This window comes from Cydia splendana, chromosome 15 (genome assembly GCF_910591565.1).
Source record: "Cydia splendana chromosome 15, ilCydSple1.2, whole genome shotgun sequence".
Classification (NCBI taxonomy): Eukaryota; Metazoa; Arthropoda; class Insecta; order Lepidoptera; family Tortricidae; genus Cydia; species Cydia splendana.
In genome coordinates, this window is record NC_085974.1 from 17,373,306 (window position 1) to 17,395,779 (window position 22,474).

Consider the following 22,474-nt stretch of genomic DNA (forward strand, 5'->3'; position numbering starts at 1 on the left):
TGTTATACTTTTCTTTCAAGATATAAACAATGTAGGTCTACACGTAAGAGTGAAATTTGGTCTTCTTTTAAGAGTCACGCGAACCAAGCCGCCTCCATACAATCGAATCGAAGTTGCCCTCTCATTTAAAATGACATTTTGAAATATCATGAGACAGGAACATTCAAGTAACATTATATCTAAGCATGTTTAGTTTTCGGGCGTTAGGTATCCACATTTTTTGTTTAGATATACTAATATTCTGAACTTTTTAGAACCTACCCGTGTTTGACCAAGATACATGAAAAGCTCATGAAATGCGTTGTGTTGTTAATGTTGTTATTTAGAAGAATAAATTAAATTATACACGTATTTTTAAAGAATGTAACTTACATTGAGTTTCATCTCAGTAACGCGAGTTACCTTGGCCCATCGCTAACTCACGAGGCCGAGAAAGGTATTAAACCGCTACAAGCTTACCAATACTGGTGCTCAAACACAGAAGCAACAATATTACTTCTTAGATACAAGTAAATACGGCGATTGAGGCAACTTTCCAACTGCAAATATAAATTTGTCACGGGATTGTTATAAATGTTGCTGGTCAAATCATTGTTTCTAATAAAACGTTCATGTATATCGTTGTTTCAACCGCATTTTTAACTTTGTTTTTAAATTTTCTTCAAATGCCGTTGGTCAAGCTATAGTTTGAAGTAAAATATATTATTGTAGTGTGTATTTAACAGCAAATGTAAGTTGGTAATATTGTCAATGGCTTTGATTTCGTTAGCACGTTATTTATCTGTTTTGATTCGGCTGTGAGGATAATGTTCGGATTATTTTAACAAGCAATAATGATGTTGGTTAAATTTTGTAATAATCAAGTCATAATATATCGTTACGATGTTTTACTTAGTACCTAATTATGTTATATGGATTTTTTTATTGAAGAATACCAAAAGGCAGGGGTGGTAGGGGAGACCGAGGTGAGTTGTGACAGAGGGGAGTTGTGACATTGTCGATTTTTTGGGATCTATAAACTAAAAACTAGGTCGCAATAGCGCGCGTTTGTTAGCTCGCAACTTGAACTAATAAACGCGCGCTATTGCGACCTAGTTTTTAGTTAATAGATTCCAAAAAATCGACAATATCACAAGTCCCCTCTGTCACAACTCACCTCGGTCTCCCCTACTATTGATCCCTTGCTATTTACTTTTACTCTTAAAAGTAAATAAGCACGGTAAAGGGGCCCACTGATTAACAGTCCGCCGGACGGTATCGGCCTATCGTTTGAACAAAATTTTGACATTTCCGAACAACTAACAGGCCGATACCGTCCGGCGGACTGTTAATCAGTGGGCCCCTTAAGTAACAGTGACGGCGTCTATATAATATACATAACTCTATTCGCACCAGCTTGCCTAAATTTAAAGAAATTAGCATGTATTAAATATATTAAAAACGAGTCACTCACATATTTTAAGTCGAAAAACGCTCGACATGTTTCACTCCGTACCGAGGAGTATCATCAAATTAGTATGTGTTATTTTATCTACATACAAGATATATAGTGGTACCTACTACTAAACGTAATTAATAACTAGCTTAAATCTAAAATAGGCCCTTGAGGCATTGTACCAAGGATGCTGGCGGCATTTCCTCGCTGTATGTGTTCTTACATCAGATGTATGAGTATTGTATTTCCGTAACACAACGGAAAATTATATACATTTTTTTCGGGACAAATTTTGATTTAGTTTTCATTCCGCCCAGAATGAGGAGCCTTTCAAACTAGCCAAATTTATCAAAATCTATTAACAAGCAAAAATTTAATTAAGTATCGAACCTGCTCTCAAAATTTCACTAGAATCGGTTGAGAATTGCGACCTGTAGAGGAGAACATCCGGACATACGAAAGCATTTTTGCCCAAGCTAAAACGGAGACCTTCGCTAACGCTCGGTCAAAAATAGGTCCAATGTAATCCTACTCCCAAGATTCACCACTTAATTGAAAACCGTTCCCTTTTTTGTAGTTTATCAAAAAGAGCTATAAAACTCCGAATCCCCTCATCCATCTCCAAAAATAACCGCTAAAGTAAACATAGAAAATTAACGGATCACCGGCCTTTGATGGAGTGTTTACCGTCAGTTAAGTTTAACCGTCGGTTAGTGTCGGCTTAGTAAACATTATTGTTTATGGTTGCTTTGATATCTAAGAATTATGGTGTTAATGGTCGGGTGAAGTTGGGAGTTTCTTTAAGTAGGGGAGAATGGGATCGGTTGGTCCAGCGGGATAAATTATGCTATAATACTAATAAAAATTAAATTAAATTTTTGAATTTCTTATTTAAATTACATTTTTAAACCGTATTTTGTATCTAAACCGATACCAAAGATTCGGTTTTGCTCTACTTTCGACCCAATCCGTACCTTCGGCCGAAACGTCCGAAACCGAAACTTACCGAAACCACCAAAAATACGGTTTCAGCGCGGCCGGAAAGTTCGTAATTTTTTTGGCTGAAACCGAACCTCCTAAAATTTCGTTCGGAAACTAGTTTTAGAGTCAGACCGAAATAAGTCTGCAACGATTTTGATAGCACACGCAGTGCCAGTGTTATTTATACGTCATAATTTCATAGGTTTGACGTTTAAAATAGCACTTGCACTGCGTGTGCTATCAAAATCGTTGCCTTACCTCGGTCTAACTCTAACGTCCTCCGGATTGCTCGACTATTAGCTCTTCTATTCTCAATAAATTATGTCAATAATATAATTAAATATTATTCGGTCAACCGTGACTTGTCCAAAGCGAATCAAACAGCCATATCACACGGGCGCGTGTTAAATACGACCCGCGATCACTATCAGCTTTGGCTCGTGACTCCCCAACCCGCACGAGCAATACGTGACGGCCGAACCGCGTGATAATAAATGTTATATGATAACAATTCAATTGTGTAACGTAACAAGTTTTGCGTAAGTTGAATTATAGCGAAAATTGATATAATAAGATTGAAGTCTTGTCATGTTTACACGAATTTAGCAAAAATTTACTGATAAAGTAACTACGTAGGAATATAAGTGATAAGGCTTCCAAACTGGAAGCCTCCAGTCGTGGGCTCCAATCCTGACTGGCACAAATGGATTTTGAAACCTACGAAATGCCTCTTTATACCTAGTTTTATACTTACCGAATGCTTTACGGTGAAGAAAAACATTGTGAAAAACCCGGGCTAATTCCAATTACGCCTAGTTTCCCCTTGGGATTGGAAGGTCAGATGGCTGTTGCTTTCGTAAAAAGTAAAATACCTTTCACTGTAAAGAATTAGGGCTAATAGACGGCGCGCGAACGCAATGTAATGAAACTCGTCAATCGAAAAATGGAAAATCGTTATCTACCTCTCTATCGTTCTTGCATTCGAGCGACAGAGAGGCGGATAACGACTTCTTCTCAGGAATCAAATTCTGTACACATGAGACAATAAAAAAATACATCAACACTTTATTATATATATTATTATATTAACCTTGACATACATACTTTAAATTTATATTTGCTTTTATTTTTATTTTTATTTAATTATAATGTCTAAATGTGAATTTTGAATTTTTGAATTTTAATAATTTAATTTTATTATGACTTAAGTGTTCATTTAATTTAATGAATTTGTGATTAATTATTTATTTTTAATTATTTTTGTAATTATTATGTATTTGGACTGTTTGTCTGAAATAAACGTTACATTACATTATGTACATTTATTGTTTTCTGTGTTTGTTTTTTGTTTGTGTTGTTTTGTTTTATTTGTTGTTGTCTGTCTTGCAGTTTGGCAGAAGAAAAAACTGTACAAATAGGGTTTATTTCGCCTGAATAAATGATTTATTTATTTAAGTAATTAATTGCTAGTGTAATCACTAATCACCTACATGTTTACGTCAATCAATAATATACAAGCCAAACTCTCCTTGTATAGTTCAAGGACTTCGCACTAAACTGACAGTTCCCAAAAACTCTCAAAACGACTTATCTCTGCTTTAACTACCCTTTTAAAATCAACTTTAATGTTACTCGGTTAAAGATCGTTTTGGAAGAATCACGATTCTTAATTTAAGCACATTTTATTTCTCAGGCTTATTTTATAGACAGCTGTCAAATTATGACTTTCAAAAAGACCTATCTCATCTACAACCTCCGTTCAAAATTCAATCTTACGTAAATTCTCCTAAAGTCAATTTTCGTAAAGCAAGGACAGTCAATATTGTTTTCAAAAGGGCGTTAGTGACTGGATTATAGTATGAAGACGAGACGTTTTGGAAAAGTACATGGAGTTAGGGAGTCAACTGGTTAGGACAGGTGCGAAATCTGCACGTCCACCTGTCGATAATAGGGCTGTCAAAAATACTGGTTACAGTACAGCTTGCGTTCGAAGAGCTTGTTATGATAATTGAAGTAATCAGTACTTATTTAGTTTGTCTTAAGCGCAGGTCGCGGGTTCAAACCTCGGCTCGTACCAATAAGTTGTTCGGAACTTATGTACGAAATATCATTTGATATTTTGCCAGTCGCTTTTCGGTGAAGGAAAACATCGTGAGGAAACCGGACTCATCCCAATAATGCCTAGTTGGAAGGTCAGATGGCAGTCGCTTTCGTAAAAACTAATGCTTACGTCAAATCATGGGATTAGTTGTCAAGCGGACCCCAGGCTCCCATGAGCCGTGGCAAAATGCCGGGATAACGCGAGGAGGAAGAAGAAGAAGAATTTACTTTGTCTTAAATTTAAGTACCTAGGTAGTACGTAAGTAAAACATAATAAAAATAACGTATAACAGTTATAAGTTATAACCTTAAAATAAACTTTGAAAAATAAAATAAGTTTATTAAATTGCACTTTAAGTAAAAACGAAATTGGTAGTGAACCTACCTGCCTACAATAATGTGGACATCCCGACAATTAAGTACCTAACCTATGTGTGTCACCAATATCTGTTCCTGAGTTATGGATGCTTTCCATCATAACCACACAAATGAGGAGTGTCTTTTCAAAAGGACTTATTTTTGTATGATGTTGTAAATTAATAGATCTAGAAACGATATGGATTAGATGTCAGTGTCAAATGTGACGGTTCTTCGAACAAAAACGTCACTTTTGACACTGACACATCTAATCCATATGGTTTCTAGATCTATTAATTAAAGTATCTTAGAGTTAGAATCGGGCAGTAAGCCCTTTTGAAAACACTTTCCTCAAATATATGCCCTTACCAGGATTAGAACCTGGGACCTCCTGCTCTAAAGCTACTACTAGGCTAGGAGGCCGTTAAAATAATAAAACTAAAAACCTTCTAATCGCTAACCAACTGGGATTAACCCAGCAACCTGCGCGCGCGCGTAAACCCGACAGATTGATTGATCGACGATTTGATAAATACTTCTTCTTCTTCATTTGATAAATACAGTCAGCAGCAATAGTTGCTAAGCGGGCGAGGTGTTCAAAATGATCTTGATGCGACTTTATTGTTAAAAGAATAAGAGCGTGGCAATGTAATTTTGAACACCTCGCCCGCTTAGCAACTTCTGCTGCTGACAGTGCTGACTGTATCATCATTAATCATCGCTGACTTGATTTAACCTTTTAGATTGTTATTTGATTTATTATTTATCGTATTTTTAGTTTTTGGAGCTTAATTAGCTAGTTTGGTTTAGTATATTAGCAAAATGTCTTCGAAATAGGAAAAATCTAAAGATAAAGTGTATATTTACGCCATATATGTAGGTATACATACATACATACGCGCGCGAATACTAAAAGTGGGGTACGCTTTACGTTTATATGTGTTTGTATGTCTATCTGTGATATCGGAGCTCCTAAGCAGAACCTAAGCGAAAAGTTATCTGAATTATTGAAAGAGAGAAAGTAAAAGTAAAATAGGTTTAGGTAAAATTTCAAATTTGAGGCAACCTTACCAATTTCCACAATCTTATTCTAAAGAAAAAAGAAAAACTGGACAAGTGCGAGAAGGACTCGCACACCGAGGGTTTCGTACTTTTTAGTATTTGTTGCGGCAACATACGTTAATAGCGGCAACAGAAATACATAATCTGTGAAAAATCTATCCATGCTATCCATACATCACGGTCCATGAGATACAGCCTGGTGACGGACAGACGGACAGTGAAGTCTTAGTAATATGATCCCGTTTTTACCCTTTGGGTACGGAACCCTAAAAAAGAAGGTTTAAAATTCAAGGGCAGTATTAATTTAAAATGCGGTAGAGAGATAGGTGCGAAATGCGGCAGGTGGTAACTTGTGGTTAAATATGCTGAAAATTTTGTCAGTTGGCGGTGTTTGAAACTTCGTAATTAAAAGATTTCCATGCATAAATTGCAGCAACAAAATTTAAGTAGTTAAAAAGAAAAAATGTGCTGACAGATGTCAACTGAAATAAAAATATAAGTTTTCCATATATGAGACTAATTTGTACCCGCGTGGAATGATGATGATTGATAGAAACTACCCTATGTCGCAGAATAAATAATAGTACTAAGGTACTGAAGACTCACTCTCTCGTTTGTTACGATCAGGACAGATATGGCCGCTAGGTGGCGACAGCGCCACGCACGCCACGCACGGCTTACGGCTAGCCACCAAAATTGGTGTGGAACGGATGTACTTTTAGCTACCTGTAGCAAAGCGACGAAATCGCGGAGTGAGCCACGCCTGCCTATGTGTCAAACTATCTCAATATGTACCATATTTTGTCTAAGTCGGTTCAGCGCTTTAAGGTTTAAGAGGTAACACAGACAGACAGAATTATCTTTGTAGGTGATGTTAGTAGGGATTTTAACAAGAGTAAAAACAATTTAAAACGAACAACCTAGGTTTCGATAAGATGATTAGTATAGCAACCACAAATTCTATTGCAATTCCTAGTTTGAAAGAAACAAGAAGATAATGGACATTTTATTGTTTTTGAAGGAATAAAAGAATGCATTGAGATATCGAACGGAATAAAAGTTAGCCTTGTACGAGTTAATTGCTTGAGTGGCCTTTACGAGAAAACTGTTTTCCTCCTGCCCGAGTTTTTCCTTCTAATGCAAGTTTTGTATTAGTTAGTAACGTAAATACATTTACACCATTTACTTAAATCTTATTTATCGTAGAGAATGCAACTGGTAGTGTTTAGTCTGAGAAATGCCGATAATTTAGGGATTTACCGGTAATTTCTATTTCATTTTTAGGGTTCCGTACCTCAAAAGGAAAAAACGGAACCCTTATAGGATCACTCGTGCGTCTGTCTGTCTGTCTGTCTGTCTGTCTGTCTGTCTGTCCGTCTGCAACAGCCGATTTTCTCCGGAACTACTGGACCAATCAAGTTGAAATTTGGTACACATATGTAAGTTTGTGACCCAAATACGGACATGTAACGTAAACAAATGAATTTTAAACATGGGGGCCACTTTTGGGGGGTAAATGAAAAAATGAAAAAATTTAAGATTTCAAACTATATCATGTTACATATCAAATGAAAGAGCTTATTGTAAGGATCTCAAATATATTTTTTTTATAATTTTCGAATAAACAGTTTAGAAGTTATTCAAGAAAATAGGCAAAAAATGACCATTCCCCCCCCCCTTATCTCCGAAACTACTAGGTCTTAAATTTAAAAAAAAATACATAAAATTGGTCTATACCTATAGATGACAGGAAAACCTATTAGAAATGTACAGTCAAGCGTGAGTCGGACTTAATTACAGTTTTTGATCCGACTCCTACGGATTTTTTAAAGAGATTTCACTCACGTTTCACATAAAAAATACATTGTTAACAGTGCCGGATTACTTAGAGTAGTAGTTTTCTTAGAGTAATTGGTGATAATTTTCTGATAAGATAATCATTTTAAATATTTAACGGTCTTACCTACTTACGAGTAATTGTAAGGTCAAATTAAAAATAATGTTTAAAAAAAAATGTTAAATTGAGAGCTAGCTCAAAGTTTTTTGTACTCGTCGACTTTAATGGTTGAATTAATAAAGACTTTGTAACCAATAAGCAAAACAAGCACGTGCTTACGGCACCACGTTCAGGGGGGGGCACCAAAATGCCAGGTTGAAAAAGGTGAACAAATTTTAAAATTAGGGACAGACACATCGTTTTTACCACACGATTTTTTGCAATAGTACAGATCCTCTACCCGTCCGCATAGGCGTGGACATGGTCGAGCGCACGGATCAAGTTAAGTACCTAGGATCTGTACTTAGCACTACCGGGGACATCGACAGCGACGTCAAAGCCCGAATTTCCGCTGCTTGGGTCAAATGGCGGGAGATGACTGGGGTTATTTGTGACCCCAAAATGCCGATTAAGTTGAAGGGACAGGTCTATAAGACCATCATTAGACCTGCCCTTCTGTACGGCAGCGAGACTTGGCCTTTACTAGAGCGGCACAAGCAGGAACTGCGTGTCACGGAAATGAAGATGCTACGGTGGATGTGCGGAGTTTCACGCAAGGATCGCGTCCGAAACGCCCACATTCGGGGTAGTCTTGGCGTCCGTGACATTGCAGACAAACTGCAAGAGTGTCGCCTTCGTTGGTATGGCCACGTCTCGCGCAGACCGGCAAGTTACGTGGGTAACAAATGCCTGGCCATGCCGCCTCCTCCCGGTACGGGAAGAAGAGGCCGGCCCAAGAAGCGATGGCTTGATGTCGTCAAGGAGGACATGCGTGCCAACGGACTCACTACCAGGGATGCCGAAGATCGGGCAAAGTGGTCACGAAGGAGTCGGAAGGCGGACCCCGGGTCCTCGCGCCCCGCGCGGGGGCACAGCCTGGATTGACGCCAGGATGATGATGATGATGACATCGTTTTTACCACACGATTATTTTAGCTGTCCAAAAGCTAATTTGCAAAAATAATGGCGCGTAATTCTTTGGGAAACAATCGGTCGCAGTAGAAGAGTCGTGATTACATGCATAGATTCGATTTCAACCCACTCTTTTGCGGTTCGGCGTTAGGTCTTATGCGAGGCCTTCTGCCTTACGGCAAAGTTGATCTTCTGCCTTAATTACACTTGGGCGTGGATCCAAATCCAAGCTTTCCTCTTTCGCAGCTGGGCCTACTGCCTTTCTCACACTTCGCCAATTCAATTCCAAGCTCTGCTTTCTTGCATATTTTATGCATGAAAACAACCTCGCTGAGACCCTTAAATATCGAGCCCTATGCAAAGCTAGGCTGATAGAAAACTGTCCCATCCCTTCTCTGTATGAAATCCTGGATTCGCGCCTGGTTGGGACTAAAACTAAAATTGCGTTTTTATATCGAAAAATTTTCGCGCTCGCTTCGCTCGCGTTTTCAATAACTTTATAAGGTATGATAAAGGTGACATTCGGGTGGCGACTGCAGCAACATTACTCTGTTGCAACGTTACTGCTGCAGTACTGTCAACTTCCGTGATAAAATGATGTGACTGATTTCCATACTAAAAGTAAAAATGTACAACTGTCTATCATATTGCGTTTTTATATCGAAAAATTTCCGCGCTCGCTTCGCTCGCGTTTCTATTACTTTCTAAGCTATGATAAAGGTGACATTCGGGTGGCGACTGCAACAGCATTAGGTACTCTGTTGCTACATTACTGCTGCGGCACTGTCAATTTTCGTGATAATATGATGTGACTGATTTCTATTCTCAGCTGTAATGCGGCAATGAACTTCTCTCAATTTACCAAAAAATCAATGTAATCTTGATGATCCTAGGGAGAGGGGGCACCTAGAAATGCTTAGGGCATCAAAATATCTTAATCCGGCACTGATTGTTAAAAATTGTGTAATATACGGAACCCTTAGAACGCGAGTCCGACTCGCACTTGGCCGGTTTTTATAGTGACGAACTTATGTGATCATTTCAAATATTTATCTTCCTATTGTTGTTGAGATACAGCCGTAGCCGTCGACAGACGGACAGACAAACAGACTGCTATAAAGTGAACTTATTGAATTCCATTTCTCATTTTTCGGATTTCAGATTTTCGGATTCGGATTATGGGAAAAACCATGCGTTATTTAAATAGAAGCTTCCATCCCATTTTAAACAGTTATGCCGAGTACCGATGCGTTACCGCGCGATTCCACAACTTAATGTCCTTTTGGTGCCAGAAATAGTCCCGGACTGAGCTTAAATAAATCTTTGAGAGTAGTCGAGGCGGAGAATACTATTGTATAAACTAGTCCGGCCCTGTCTGTTAAGCTAAGAGGGGGCTGAAATAATTCACACGCAAACTAGACTATATTTGATTATTCGCATAGGCTAACTTCAACCGAAAGCTTAAAAGGTTAAAATTGGCTTGGTACTAAAAAAATCATGAAAACATGTCTAATTTTCATTTATTTCAACAGGCACTATTTCCCGAAATTAAACTTTCGTATATTTGAAACTGTTTAGACGACAACGGTTTCACTCACTTGAATTTTTAGTCGCTATTGGCGACATGTTTCGGGCCCTTCGGGGGTCCTTCCTCAGGCTCGAGTGCAGTCGCCGCGAGCACTCCACTATTTCGATAAGGATTGTGAACTCTTGTCGCCGTCTACATGAATACAGTTACATACCACCAAAATCGACTTGATACCTCTATCAATTATGTACCGCCCGAACCGAAATAAGTTTCAACAATTGCAACATTATACAGTGGTGGTCGAACACTAACTTACATGCACGCCACAACAGAACAGACGGTAAATCGCGTCGAAAATCAGCTGAAACTTCAATCCGAACCAGATTGTTTCGTTTCTCTTTGTAGCAATATACTGCTGCAATCTCTATTGCACCCGAAACTGCAAGTACCTAATAAAGTTTTATAGAGGATTCCCGTTTGAATCAAATGTTATTTAAATTCGGTGTTTTTTTAGGGATACACTTATGTCTCTAAAGAAGCGACGCTTTCCACATAGATTTTCGTACAGCGACCCGCCTGTTGGTATCTCTATTCCACGCGCATTAATTATAGGTAATACTATAGGGTGTTTCATTTTTCCGAATTTTCGATTTTCATCTGACTTTGCTCGAATTCTTGTTCTAACCTATAAAAAAATATTATACGTAAAAAAAATTAAAATCGGTCAACATTTAGAGGTTGCACAACATCAACAAAGATTTTTCAAATAACCAACGACTCTACATCGGAGGGTAGAAAATGGTTTAAGCGGCTACCATCAAAGCGGAGAGTAGCGTGATACTGAACCTTCTACATATAAATAAATTTTAAAATTAGTAGTAAACTTGGATTTTAGTTACTCGATAAATGTTCTAATTAAGATTTTTCAGTTTTTCCACCTGTTTCCAAAGGAAAAGTGCTTTTATCGTGTTTTAGACGCAAAATTCAGTTTTCTCATTCGATTTTAGTATGTTCATTATATTTTGTCATTTTAGAACATAGTTCATTTTCACGCAATGTATGGGGTTCTCCTCTACCTTTTCAACTTGTGCAACCTCTAAACGTTATTCGATTCTTTTGAAAATTGAAATAGATAGTTTTTAGTGTGGGGAGACTCTATTGGTGAGCAAAGTCAGGAAAAATATTACTACTTTTTTTTCTCCATACAAAAGTGAATCACCCTATAATACTGTCAAGCTCGCACAGTGACATTGGCAACCGCTCAACCGGCATGAGCGGGACAGTAAGTATGCGAGTGCAATAGAGATAGCAACAGGAGGGTCAATGTCCGAAAATCTATGTGGAAAGAGTCTCTGTTTTACTATAGGGAGTTTTTACTTTACTGTTTTGTGTCTAATAGGTAAATATGTAGTTGAATTGTAGTTTCGGTCCGTTTCCCGCGGTATTCAGTTGATCACTATTTATAACTAGGAATTCACAATTCCTCAGACACTTTTTGCTGCAATTGAAATTGCTGCTAAAAACTTTTAACCACGCTCGAAATTACAAATTCATGTCTTTAATTCAAGATCTAAGTAGAACGCAGCAACAAAACAAAATAGGTGTTGGACCGACGCCCGAATAGCGGTCGTTAAGTTCCTTCACCATCGAAAATATATATACACCTCCCAATCTTATCTCAAAGGAGTAAGGTAGGAACTTGTGTAGATATTAGTGAAGCAGTGTACAGTTTCCGCGAACGTCTTTATTTCGTAGTTACATGTAACCGAATGTTTTGCATAGAGCGATTTCGCTGGCCCAATATTACAGGGTTCTATGTTTCACTTTTATCGAACTGAAATTTGAACTTTGTCATAGTGACATTAAGTCGAATTTCAACTATCTTGAATATGTAACATAGAACCCTGTAATATTGGGCCAGCGATCTGTCTGTAACCTAACAATATACATGTACAGTAACATGTCTAGTGAAATAATTACCTTACTTTTCTAAAAATGACGAAGTTGTCAAAGAACAAAGTACAGTCAGGAGCAAAGCGGGCGAGGTGTTCAATATGATCTTGACGCAACTTTATTAATTGTTAAGAAAACAAAAGCGCGTCAAGGTAAGTTTGACCACCTCGCCCGCAACTTCTGCTGCTGTCTGTACCATCTTCCATACAGACAATACAGTACGAAATCATTTTTGCCTAAGTTGAAACGGAGACGCTTCGCTTGCGCTTCGTGCTCGGTTTTCAAGGTATTTTTTTTAATAACTGAGATCTTTGGCCAAAAAAACATTTAAGGCATTTTAAAATACCTAAAACTAGGGTGGCCATCAGGATTGCCGTTGACATGTCAGGATTCTTGGTCCTTTGTCAGGATTGCGAGTTGACATGGCGAGTGTTGGATGCGTTTTAAGCATGTGTGAGTGATTGTGTTAATATATGCATGTATGTGTCAAAATCAGTCGCCAATAAATCTTCAAACAGTCCACACGTCTCTCTCTAAGAAAAAGCCCTACATACAAATATCAACCATATTAAAAAGAACAGCGAGTGTCAGGGTTTTTTAGAAAATGTTAGCGAATATGTCAGTGTCAAGCTCGTAGTAGCTGTTGCTGCGGTTAACTTTTATTCCCAAAAGTTTGCCGACCTCTAGTCCAACGTCTAACCACGCTATATCAAAGGAATAGCTGCAGGCAGGCTTAAAATAAACTTCTGCTAAGTGAAGTCACAAAGACCGGTCTAAATCTGTTTTATGCGAGCTAATGTTTGTTTCACAGTTCAAGCCGGTACTGAGGTATAAGCAACGTTTGCAACTGTTTTAGCTGTTTATAGTTCTGACGAAGCTTTATTAGCTGCATGAATAGTACTTAGGAAATATCAGCATTTAGTTTATCAAAAACTACCACTAGGTCGTAAGAATACGGCTACGGTATCTCCTGCCTGTCGTAAAAGGCGACTAAAAGGGGTTCTCGGGGTCGGAGACGGTCGCAGCTAGGGACTGCGACTGAAAAAAGAGGGGACCCACAAAGGGGCTTAGCGCTAGGACGGCACTGGCGCGTTCATTGGAGATCCCAGAGCCGTCTGAAATGCGCCGAGGAGGACAACTGGGAGGTTTTTAGTCGGTGAAGAAAGTCCGACATAACCTCCGCGCTGTCCCTGCGGTGCGGAGGTATCCATAACGGATTTTCCTCCCAAAAAAAAAACAAAAAGGTACCAATTTACGAATTATAGTATTTTCTACTAAGGTGCAAGGTCCCCCCTGCACCTAGAGTGCCTTATATGTCCAGATAGCGAAAAAGATGTGTTGTGTGTGACTCTAGTTAATAATGTAAAACATGGAAGATATTTCGATTAGTTTAAATTACCCCGCAGTCTAAATTGCCCCCTGCACCTTACATATTTTATATTTATTCGGCAATAAAGAACTTATAAAAACTAAAACAAACTTAAATTAAGAATAATTTTTTTTGACTTTGAATTTTTTTTATTTATTGGTTAAATTAAAATTCAATTTAAAGTATTTTAAATCAATGAGGTATATAGATGCACCTACAGCCACATCCAATAGGTATCACTCAACACACCACCCACGCAGATCTACTTTAAAACTTATCACGGGTAGGTAGGTATATAAAAAGTATTTCTTATAATATACATACTTACCTACCTACTCATACATGCAACATACCTACCTATACATAAGTACTTACATAACATAAATATTCGATTCCGCTAAGAATGATATCACCTACCTACCAATTCGACGTATAAGATTTCTTGGGCCTAACCTTATTGTAAAACTATGACAATAAAACATTAATTTAGTCTTAACCCAGTAAAAACTGTAACAATAGGTCTCATTCACACATTCTCCGTTGACATAAAGTCTTATGTTAGTAGAACATTATGAACACATCTTTCTTTTTATGACCGAATAATAAAGGCACCTTTATTCAGTCGACGTGACAAAATGTAAAACATGGCGGTGTTTTTCATAATACCTTACATAGGTTGTTGTTTTTAGGGTTCCGTACCAGACGGGTGAGGTGGACTGATGACCTGGTAAAGGTCGCGGGAGTCCGCGGGATGCGGGTGGCGCGAGACCGGTCATTGTGCTCTTTTGGGGAGGCCTATGTCCAGCAGTGGACAACCTCTGGCTGATATGATGATGATGACGAAACGGGTGACAAAGTTGGCCATTATTAAAATCAACGTCTGTCTGTCCATTTTGATCGACGTGAACTACGGCTGCGTCTCCTCCAGAGATGTGCGAGAATGCGTAGCGAGGGATGTGTTTGTTAAGAACCAATAGAATCACTTCACTTACTTATCTTCGCTCGGCACAGCTGTAGTCGGCAATTTTCCATTGGTCATTCCTCGCTATACGTCCTCGCACATCGCTGGTGGAAACGCAGCGTAATGTATACGCATTCAGACTGCAAGTATAATAATATTTTACAGAGTAGATATCATTCTACGGATTAGGATTATCTGGTGTATGGGTAAAAGTGTTTTTTAATGAATAAGTACAAGATTTGGGCTCAAAGCAAGCGTCATTTTCTTTTTTAAATGCCCCCTTATTCATTATAGCTAATAATCGTTTGTCCTTATCTGTCATTTTGAATTATGTATTTATAAGAAAGGGGTAAAACATAATTTAACTAATTACTAGCACGATATTATTTCACTGATTACCAAAATAATATTTTTGTATTACCTAATTAAAACGATAAAACGCTATAAAATAGGCGGTTACAGGGTATCTCAGTGTGCGTGTGCGACTCGCACTTGACCAATATATTATTACGATTACGTTATCGTCAATGGCAAATCGCCTATAAAACCTGATACCTGTTGGCATTATTGCCTCATGAAATATATCGTAAAGATTTATGCTTACTATTATGGTTGCGTTTACCAAGGAGAAGTTTCCAAAGTTGATAAATTTCTATAAGTACGAAATGTTCTCAGAAATTTAAATTTAGCAAATAATGAAAACATGTCAAACACCTTCATACTCGTAATTACAGCTTTACTATGTATTTTTTCTGCCTTTTAATCAATCGGCGCGATTCGGGAAATGAACATTATCTTTACTATTTTTCATATCTAGTGAATCTCTAATTCATTTCCCGAATCGCGCCGAATATGTGATATATAATATTCAAAATCAAAACGTTTATTCTGTAAGTAGGCTTAAGCTAGCTCTTTTACATGTCATCTTATAACTATATATACAATATTCTACTTTAACATAAATGCATACTTATCTTCTACGAATTCTTTAACAGTATAATAAGCTTTTTGTAACAGCTGTCGTTTCACAATTGACTTGAATTTATTCATTGACAATTTCGTAAAATTAGATGGTAACTTATTATAAAAGCGCACACTGTTCCCCATAAATGACATATTATTTACTCTATTTAAACGTAATCTTGGAATGGCCAATTTATTTTTATTTCTAGTGTTAAAATTGTGTATGTCACTATTCAATTTATACATGTCAATATTTTTTCTGAATTGAATTGGCACAGGAACTAGTTTTTAGGAAAGCGACTGTCATCTGACCTTTCAAACCAGAGAGGAAACTAGGCTTTATTAGGATTAGTACGGCGTCATCACAATGTTTTCCTTCACCGAAAAGCGACTGGTCAATATTAAATCATATATCGTACATAAAATACGTGAGTGACCCGTTCTTAATATGTGACGTCCCACGGTCAAAGGTACCTTATGGCGGGTATGGAGTTATGCATACCCCAGTAATCTACAATAAATAAGCTATCGATAACACAAAAGATCAACCTTCTAGGTTGCGTAGTTACAGAGATATGATTTTTTGAAAATAATGTTGTGAAATGAGCAACTTTACGATAGAGAAGTTTTAAGTTTAGCCGCCTAAAAAACTATGTTCCTGAAGTAAGTTACATAGTTGACTACAAATAATAATGCCTTATATATCTGAGATTAAAAAAATATTGCGACTTGTTCTGTAATGCAAATAGAAACTTTTGATATCGACTGATTTATGTGTATACTAACCAATCTCTTGAAAATAAAGTTTTATTTCATTTTCACGATTGATTGCAATGAGCTCTCAAGATTTAAATTTTATCTATTAGAAAACGACACTGACAGACAGTTTAAGCAAAAAACAATACCGATTTAGAGGTGAAAATGTATTTTCTGACTTTTTCATTTAAAATCACAAAATTGAATATTTTTACTTTTAATGTGACACACAATCAATTTTTCTGAGCACATATGAAAGAAATTCTGTCATTCAAATGAAATAAATCCTAAAACCCCAACTAAATACTATATTTAACCCCTTATGCCACTTTAAACTTACATAACAATAACAGTATTTGCTCCATACATTTACGAAAAGGTACCTTATGGAAATAAATCTAATAATACATCACTACAAAATATCAATCATATTATAGTTTATCTTTTATGAATAGAAAATATTAATTTACATTAAACTGCCCCCAATTTAATTAGTTCTTCGTCATAATAATCTTAAAAAAGACCAATAATTTGTATGTAATGAAAAGGTACCTTGTGGTCAAGTTACATGATGAGGCATGATGATGATGGAACAGTTAGGATAAACTAATAATATTTTGGGGTTAAGATGGTATAAATCGTCTATTTCTTATCAATAATATATTTCGGTTGCTATTGAAAATAAGCGGCATTGAGGTTCAATGACCTCAGATATTCCATAAGGTAATGCGTCGGGTATTGGCATTTTTCAGCAAACCAATGGCTGATTTACTGCATGCGACCAAACCAAATGAAGATTATTCTAGTTAAGAAAGACTTGACGAGAGTAACTTTGGTATAATAGCAGTCTACTTGGATTTGTGATGTCGGTCTATGTACGGTTATAATATTTGCGAGGCGCCCCAACCAGAACTGAAATTATCAAATTAGTTTTGCAGAATGCTAATACAGTTCTCTACCAAACTTCTTTTCCCGTATTGACTAGTTTTTTTGGGAATTTTCAATCTTTTTTCCATAAGGTACCTTTTCTACTAAACTCTGAGACGACATTACTAGGCTTATAACTAACTTATAACAAAAATAAAAACAGGTAAACAAACGTTACGCATTAAGGTTTCAGATCACACAATAAAAAAAAATTGAGCATTTTTTCACCTCTTTACAAAACATTTAATATCTCCGAAACTAGAAACCCTCATAAGGTACCTTTTCCCGTGGAACGTCACATATATGTATTTAATATGTCTGTGTCTCACGGAAGTTTTGTTATCGTACATAAGTGCCGAAAAACTCATTGGTAAGAGCCGGGGTTTGAACCCGCGACCTCCGGATTGAAAGTCGCCCGCCCTTACCGCTAGGTTAACAACTACGCTTTTACATGCTACAGTAAAATAGTAAGACCAGTCTCCATAGCTCAATGGGGTCCCAGGTTCGATTTCCAAGCCTTTCCACTCCGTTAAAGCATTCTAAAACCCCTTTGAGCTCAAATATCTGTATTCAGTTCATGACACTTCAACCACGTCTCCTTTATACCAAAGCTGTACAGCGAATAGAAAGAAAACAATACCCCTAACAAGGTTCGGTTTAAATGTAAATACTAATAGGTTCCTTAGCGTATCTAGGACGCCTGTGTTATGTTAATGGTGTCCTAGATAAACAGGGTGTTCCCAATGCTTTATTCATTTCGCTGACCAAAAACCAAAGAGAATAGATAGTATAGAGGGCTATTGTCAAAGTAAATTTTGTAGTCACGGTACATTTACTGCCATCTATCGACACACGGTGAAAACTTAAAATAAAAATGAAAATGTACCTATAAATTAATCAAAATATGTTTACGGATAAATGATTTTTAATTTTTATTGTTCCATACTGATCCATGTTCTTTCACTGATATGTGTTCATATGTCAACGCCATCTAGCCGAGAATAGGCCAAAGGTATGGCGCCATCTATTCGAGAATGACTTTTTCTTGTTTCCGAGGCACATTTTTTTCTTAGACTTTATTTATCTTATACGGAGTTATATATATCTCTGCCAAAAACGAAATAGTGGTATTTGAAAATACCTATCTAGGAACGGTATTCGGATTTTTTAATGAGAACGAATCGCCTAATGGTGAACAATTACCGCTGCCCATGGACACCTGCTGCACTAGAGTTAGACCAAGAAAAGCCTGCAGCGATTTTGATAGCCCACGCAGTGCAAGTGTTATTCATACGTCATAATTTCATAATGTTTGACGTTTAGAATAACACTTGCACAGCGTGGGCTATCAAAATGGCTGCAGACTTTTCTTGGTCTAACTCTATCAGCACCTCTAGCACAACTGGCCGCGACAGGCGCGAGAAGAGACAGATCGGCGCGACTTGGCGGCTTGTCGCGTGTTGGCAGCACAACTCACGCGCGAGAGCCGCGACAATCTCGCGATCAGGTGTCACTGTCAGAAAATGACAACGATCGCGACTTTGAACTAAAATCCGTAGCACAACTGCCTATTTTGAGACAAAATATTCTCTCGGCTTTATGTCAATCCGCGAGTTGAAGTCTACGCGACTTTATAACGCGACTCGCTCTCGCGGGTGGTTTGCTTGTACTTTTTTAACTGAACTCATGATAATTATAACTTAAAAACAAGTTTCATATATAATATAATTTGTATAATTACTTATTGCCCTAAGGGATAAGGAAGTATGGAATAATCACTAAATGCGCTTTACGCACTCTTATATCGATTATGCACGGTGATACCTACAAGTACCACAACACACCCATCATGTTTACAACTTTAATTTCAAACAGCTAGCTTGTAGGTACTCAATTAAGTAAATAGGTACATATGTAGGATTTTTTAAATTTCAATTCAGGTTCGTAAGTTTGTAAAAGTAATCCTAAGACTTCCTTACACAAAACTTTCATCAACCTAACAACTAACAACGGAGCCCGCTTGCTTGTACATAAACGAAGCCGATGAGGTGGGTAGGTACAAATGTTCAAAACAAACTATCCAACTTATTAAGTAAGCCATAGTCTTAGTAGTGGTATTTAGGATCACGGTTAGATGTCTAATTTCAACAATCTCTTACTATTTAGGTACCGTTTGGAATCTTCCTCGACTTCAACAAAACATACCTACATGTGGCCTGTGCCCGCTGCATCGTACTGTAACAGAATGATGTAATACGTGGCTGTAACAGGATCATGTCCGGCTCAAAATCATGCTTTGTATGAAATATTATCAGTCATCACCCACTAAACCATTCCGTCCCCTGCCAACACCATACCGTGACGTGACTGGACCGACCTGACCAACAATATTTTGAAGGAGTCGTTACGCTCATGTCATAGTCTGCGTAGCATAGGTACGGTTATCATATGGTCTACCATATTGAAACTCCTCTAGATCATACCCGCGTTCTAGATGTTTCACTTCATGTTTGACAGGGCCTGATACGATCATGCTATGATACGTTGCTGTCAGCATTAGGTATGAAGTGGGCCTTGGGGAGCTAATCATGGCTTCTAGGAGTTGTAGGTACCTACCTACTTTATTTTTGTTTAATTTCAGGTAAAAAATACAGGAGTGAAAAAAAACAATATTTAAATTAATAGTATATTGCTTTGCCTTATATATTCTTGCAATATTCGACTTCTTATTATTAAACCTAATATATTATTAACATCTAGAACCACAATAGAGAAATTGTAAGAATCTTCTTTATTACCCTTGAAAAGTATTTTCTGTCTTCCTTTTTATTCGACATGCGGCATAGGACAATTAAATATCACCCGGAAAGAAAATTGGTTTGTAAACAAAAAAATAAAATATGGTCGTGACTTCATCGAGGACTATGAAATAAGCTTTTCAAATCAATTTGTCAAATCATAAACAGTTACACACTACACAGTACACACACATGCCATCCATTATTGGCACAATATTTGCTTATGAAAGCAGAAAAATATAAATGATCGTATTAGATTCATAATTGTTACATATTTGCTGTAACTTATTTTTAAAATGTGTTTTTCAATTAAAAGACACATCAAGATTGTTTACCTTATTTCTAATGCTAAAAAAAAATGAATTATAGATAGGTACGCCATAACCATTATGGTTATTATAATAGTTCACTTCCTCGGTGGTGTTCTTAAAGCTAAAGCGCTTCTCACATCTTAGTGACTTTAGAAACGGACAGCTCCGTGTTTGAAACGTACAAGCTTGCCTAGTGTGTTTCTTTTCCTGACTCTCCACTTCAGGTCCCGTTGGCACATTCCTGTTAACAATATTTTCCTTTGGGTGCTGGGATATCAATCGTGTCTAGGATAATGCTGGACTTATTCTGAAAAAAAAAACACAATTTACAACAGGAATATGAGAACCAAACCAATAATAGCAATTCCATTAATTATAGTTATTTACAAAAATATTTTATTTAAAAGGTTTATTAAACAGAAATTAATAAACTATATATTATATATTTTAAGGAATATTATCAAAATTTAGTATATAAGGCTCTATTACTTACATTTTTTTCATATTTTTTCTCGTAATTATTATTATTATTTATTGGAGAAGTGGCAGCCTCATGGGCCCTTGCCAAAATACAGTAAATGTAGATTACAAGTAAAATATTTCACAATACAAAGTATTAACGCATGATGTACGGTGATAGGCCTTCACGATGCACTGGAGGATAGCCGGAGCAGCAGTACAAAGCGTAATGGCGGCCGAGACCACGAACTGCCGAATGATGTCCAAGAATTGGTACTCGCATTTCCAGAAGAATTCTTCATTAAAGACTGCACCCGTCAACTTGCCATTCACTGCATAATATGCTATCTAAATTATACATTAAACAGCATCGTAATTAAATGTTGACAAAATTTGAAAGTTCCTTGACTTTGACAGGAAAAACTTAACCATCGACAATAAACTAGATTTTTTACCACCAAAGAACGAATGAAATAGCGCAACCCTGTTTCCGATTCAGTGTTGTCACATGTAAATAGCATTTATGTTTAGACTTTGATTCTATCGGGGAACACTGATGAGTCGCGCCGCGACTTTGAGTTCTCTACGCGGCTGTTGCAGTCGCGGGTACAAGTTGTGCTACGGAAATCGACAGATTTGACAGCCGCGGGAATGTCGACTCGAGTCGCGGTCTAAGTCGCGGATGCAAGATGTGCTAGAGGTGCAGGCGTGGCTCACTCCGCGATTTCGTCGCGTCGCAACTAGTACACGCGGCCTACACCAATTTTGGTGTCTAGCCATAGTAGTTGCCGCGCACCGCTACGGAACGGACGCCTGCTCGCGCTTGCGCCAGCTTGCGGTCATATCTGTCGTAATAGACGCGTTTTGTTAGAGAGTGAACCTTCTGTACGTAGTACTATTATTTTTTCTGTGGCACTATATTGTGCAGATATCGCCATGTTTGGGTAGCATGGGACCTGGCTTTATTTAAAGGACCTAGTAGGTAATAAGCAAAGTATTTAGATTCAACATGTTTATTATTCGACTTGTCTTTAACTAGGACTCTATAACAATTTAACAGTCACACAAACCCGCTGCCAAAATGACGCTCCCATACAATGAAACGCTCTCATTTTAAAACGATATGCTTAAATTGCATGAGCGAGTCGAATACTAGTTTTGTATGTAAAACTTCTTCTCGCTCTAATTTCTTTGTATTATACATAGATATATTATAATAATATGTTACATGAATGTTCATGTCAAATTTCATGTTATTTCAGAATGTCGTTTTAAAATGAGAGCGTATCGGCAATTGTATGGCGGTGGCTTTTTGTGTGACTAAAGAAAACGCGCTAGTATTTTAATTAGACCCCTAGAATTCAGAGCACGTACGCCAAATTAGCTTCAAACGCTTTCCACGAGTTTCCACGGGAAGACGGAAGGTGGCGCTAATCGCGCGGCGCGGGATCAAAGCGCGCGACGCACCAATTACCGCGCATGCGCGGCGGTGTGCGCCGGCGCAAATTACAAGCGTCAACGATTGGTATGGAATACATATTAACTCACGTTTATAGAGGGGTCTATCGCGAATTTAATTTATTACCTTTATTTACCGACGCTTCGA

General features: G+C 37.5%; 1 protein-coding gene and 1 long non-coding RNA gene across 2 annotated transcripts in view; one reads left to right on the forward strand and one right to left on the reverse strand.

Annotated features, from left to right (window-relative positions):
- The window catches only part of LOC134797789 (uncharacterized), a 364,311-nt gene that overhangs the window by 133,290 nt on the left and 208,547 nt on the right, over positions 1-22,474 (forward strand). The window lies entirely within an intron of this gene.
- On the reverse strand, positions 19,971-21,569 carry LOC134797302 (uncharacterized). Its single transcript, XR_010145067.1, has 2 exons — positions 20,903-21,569; positions 19,971-20,716 (listed from the first exon to the last, which is right to left on the reverse strand). It is a non-coding gene; the product is annotated as an uncharacterized LOC134797302 (long non-coding RNA).